Source organism: Rhea americana, unplaced genomic scaffold (assembly GCF_003343005.1).
Source record: "Rhea americana isolate MKP2758 unplaced genomic scaffold, rheAme1 scaffold_93, whole genome shotgun sequence".
NCBI classification, from domain to species: Eukaryota; Metazoa; Chordata; class Aves; order Rheiformes; family Rheidae; genus Rhea; species Rhea americana.
Genome location: NW_028187122.1, coordinates 2,043,693 through 2,047,573, shown reverse-complemented (window position 1 = coordinate 2,047,573; position 3,881 = coordinate 2,043,693).

Here is a 3,881-nt window from a genome sequence, read left to right as displayed (position 1 = left end):
AAAACAAAATATATTGGAATTGTTTATCCTGGACTTTGTAAGGAAATGAGGTTCATAATAATGCCAAGGGAAAAAATTTACACTACACCAGGACTTGTAATTAGAATAACGATTAAGCACAAGTCAGGTCTTGCTTTTTTCCTTTTTCTTTCTTTTTAGGATGAAGGTGCRTTTTCTTGCTATTGTTTAACTAGAATAAATAAGAATACACAAATAAGAAATGCTGCACTTTGGAGTCTTGATTTAATTGCAGCACCGTACATTCAGATGACATGCAAAAACAAACAGCTAGGGTTTTGGAGGGAATAGTCTTCAGAATGGGCAGTCTGGAAAAGGACCAGTGATGCAGTCAGGTTGTCCATTATTGTTCCTTTTTATATCACAACAGCAGCAAGAGAAAGCAAGAGCGATAGCAAAACCCCATTGGGATAGATGCTGTGCAGATACCAATTAGGGACATACCCAGTCCTGAAGATCTCACCCTGTAAATAGTAGAAAATAAAGGGAACAACTGCAAATTTTATATACAGGGGACCATCATGAGCTATCTACACCCAGGAGACTGAAATTCAGAGGTAAACAGAGGAGATCTCCRTATTAAAGTCATGGCTGGGAGTGGCATGCTGGTGGATCTGCATGCGTCCAGCTGCACGCTCGGGGCTGCTGACTGGGTCTCTCCCAGACTGTGAGTCTTTGCATCATCTCTGCCGCACAGCATCAATGTGATTTCTGCTATTTTCCTCTGGTAAATCACACAATTTGCTCTTTACTCCCACAGGCTCATGGAAAGCAGGCTTTCAGAGGCTGCAAGACTCAGTGCCTAGCAAGAGAATCCACCCATATGGTAAAATTGTAGGGCTATGCCCTATCCTGTAGTACGGATTTTGGCCCAGATTTGTCAGTAGAGAGAGCTGGGTTTGTCAGGTGTGAGTGATCATACTAATTAATGAATGGAGTGGGGAGAGCACAAAACCTATAAGCCAAGGCAGTGTTGCAGTGGGATGTAGGTGGGACCTGAGTATGTTGTGAGGGAGAGCTAAAGGCAAAAGGGGCATAAATCCACAAAACATCAGACTTCCACAGGTCTCCTGCTTGTAGAGACATTAGTCTTAAGGGATTTTTGTGGCACTCCTTGTAATGCAAATAATGGAAACATGCTCCTCCTCACTGAAGTGAGGGGAGAGGGGTGTCCTGGGATGCTGGGGATGTCCTGGTGGCTGCTAAGGCAGAAGAGATTGGTCTGGGGGAACTGGTCAAGGGTGATTTCCTTTGTGAGGGGGAGGCTAGGTTAAACATGCTGCTTGAGGAAGCTGGTGTACATGCAGTGCTGTAACCAACCGACAGGCCTATGCTCTATTCTCTGTACTCTGTGGGCCTTGAAAATGATGTTCAGCGTTAGGCATCCAGTCAGGAAGGATCTGAGCTGTTTCCAGACACACTGAGGTAGTTATTATGGTTACAGCCTCACGCTCCTTGCAGTAAAAGTGGCATGTATGTGCTTTACTTGAAAGAACTGCAGAAGGTAATAYTTGGTTCATAGTGCTGGAGCTTTGTCTCCTGAAAAGAGGAGAGAAGCTGAGTGTCTATCATGTGTCCAAGGGCCTTCTCACAGACGTTGAACTCTCCAGTTCCTTTAAGGTCCTACATGCACCCATTTGTAAATATGTACACATAAATATTTTTGCATGTTGTCCTTTCTTAAATACGTGCATGTGAACATAGGCATAGACATTCATGTTGATACAGAGGCACYCTCCCTCTTGGTTCATCCTAAACTGCTTCCTGAAGGATGATGCCACTTACCTGTAAGTGAGGTGGAGCACGCAGGGTTAATTYGAGAACATTGCCACATCCAGGGGATGCATTTCAATGGCTTTGTGCAAAAATATGTCACACCTAGGCAGTTTGTCCCCTGCTGGTGTTGAGTGCAGTTCACCTCCAGGCAGAGTAGTTAGCAGGTGTGAATTGACCTTAGGTGAATGAGACAATTGTGCCTTAAAGCAGCTTATTAAACGTTTTCTTTCTTCCTCCCAGGTTTATTACTAGAAGCCATTCACAGAATAAGAGGGTCTGTTAAATTTCCGTTGTCACAAGGATATGTGCAGGTATAGATTCATACAGATACTAACTGCCCTAATTCAGAGCTAGATCACAGTCTGCATTTTCTTGTGTGAAAAACAAGAGCTGCAAGTTTTGCTTGCAACTAGGAAAACTGCCTTTTAGCAAAAAGTGATTTTACAGATCTGCTCAAAAAAATCTTGTTTTTTAACTTTGAGCTTTCAGTTAGATAGAATTGTCAGGCAGCATAAAACCAGTATATAAACTTAAAAGTCAATATAGACTGTGTACTGTGTGATTCAGCTAGCTTGAAAGAAGTACAATTCTTTGCCCATACTTAGTCCACGTCAAATTTGCTACTGAATTTGCTAAGCCAATGTTGGTAGTCATGAAACTATGTCCTTAAAAGACATAGACAAAAAAAAAAAATCAATATGATTTCCAAAAACGTATCTAAGATTCCCCATCAAATTCAGGATTGGTCCAGCTTTCCTGACAGGAAAAGCTTCTGGCTTCAAGACACAAATTCAAACTTGAAATAAAAACTACTCATATGTATGTTACCCATACAACTATTGCAGAAAGACCTACAGTCCAAAGAGCTACTGGAAACAAAAGATCAAAATTTTCAGAATAAGCAATGAATTCTAGGTCTCCACTGACACTTTTGAGACTTCCATTTTACTATTGGAATCCAAGCTTATCAGTGAAAGGTGTCAAGATTCCAGTAGGACAAAAATCAGTATTAAAATAGATGACAATGTGAGAAAAAAGGATGGAGGGATAGGCATTAAAATCCTGGTTTCTTGACAGAAGAGGACAGACATTTTCTAAGGCATYACCTCTGTTTAAAAAATTGTGCTTTAAGCATGTTGGATACTCCATTCTTTATATCTAAACTAACTAGATAAGCCAATACCTCTCTGGAAATTGTTTCTATTTATTTATTGAAACTTTTGCTTTACATRCCACAAAAAAGAACAGGATTATGCAGCAGGTCTATGGAAAGGAAGAACTGATTTAGTTTGACTTTCATAAAATACACTTATGCTTGATTTATCAAAAACTACTCAGGAATGGATTCATAGAAAAATTAAGGTTGGAAAGAACCTCTGGAGCTCATCCAGYCCAACTTTCTGCTCAAATCCRGGTTGATTTCAAAGTCATGCTCAGGGCCCTGAATGGCTGAAGTATGAATCTCCAAGGGTGGAGACCCAAAAGCCTCTGTGGACCCCTGTTYCAGTGCTCACCCGCTCCCAGTGTGAAAATTTCTTTCCGTATGCCTAACCAGAATTTCCTTCACTGCAGCTTGGGACTGTTGTCAGTCACCTCTTCACTGCGCACCTCTCTGAGGAGTCCGGCTTCTTCTTCTTTGTAGCCACTCCCACTCTTTACATCGCTGAGGATGGACGGTAATTTGGTCCCCACTTAGMTTCCCTTCTCCAGGCTGACCTTCCTGTGGCAGGCTCTTCAGTTTGTYTGATACTGGGCAGGACTGGCAGGAAATGCTTTTCCTCTGTTTTGTGAGAATCAAAGCAGGATCAAGCACTCAAATCATATTTCAAAATCTTTGTATGCCAAGAAGCTGTAAGAAATCCTTTACAGTGATATATTTTGTATCTCCGTAATCCTTTATTCTGATTTCAGCAATGTTAATTTTACATTTGTAAATAGAAATAATTTTAGAGCTTTTTTCTTTACAAGAATATTTAGTCCTTTTCAAAACTTCTATTTTTCCCTCAAAATTTCAGATTTGAAATTTCATGAAAATAGATGCTTTTCCAATGAAACTTGCCCAAAGTCAGACTGAGAAAATAAGCCTT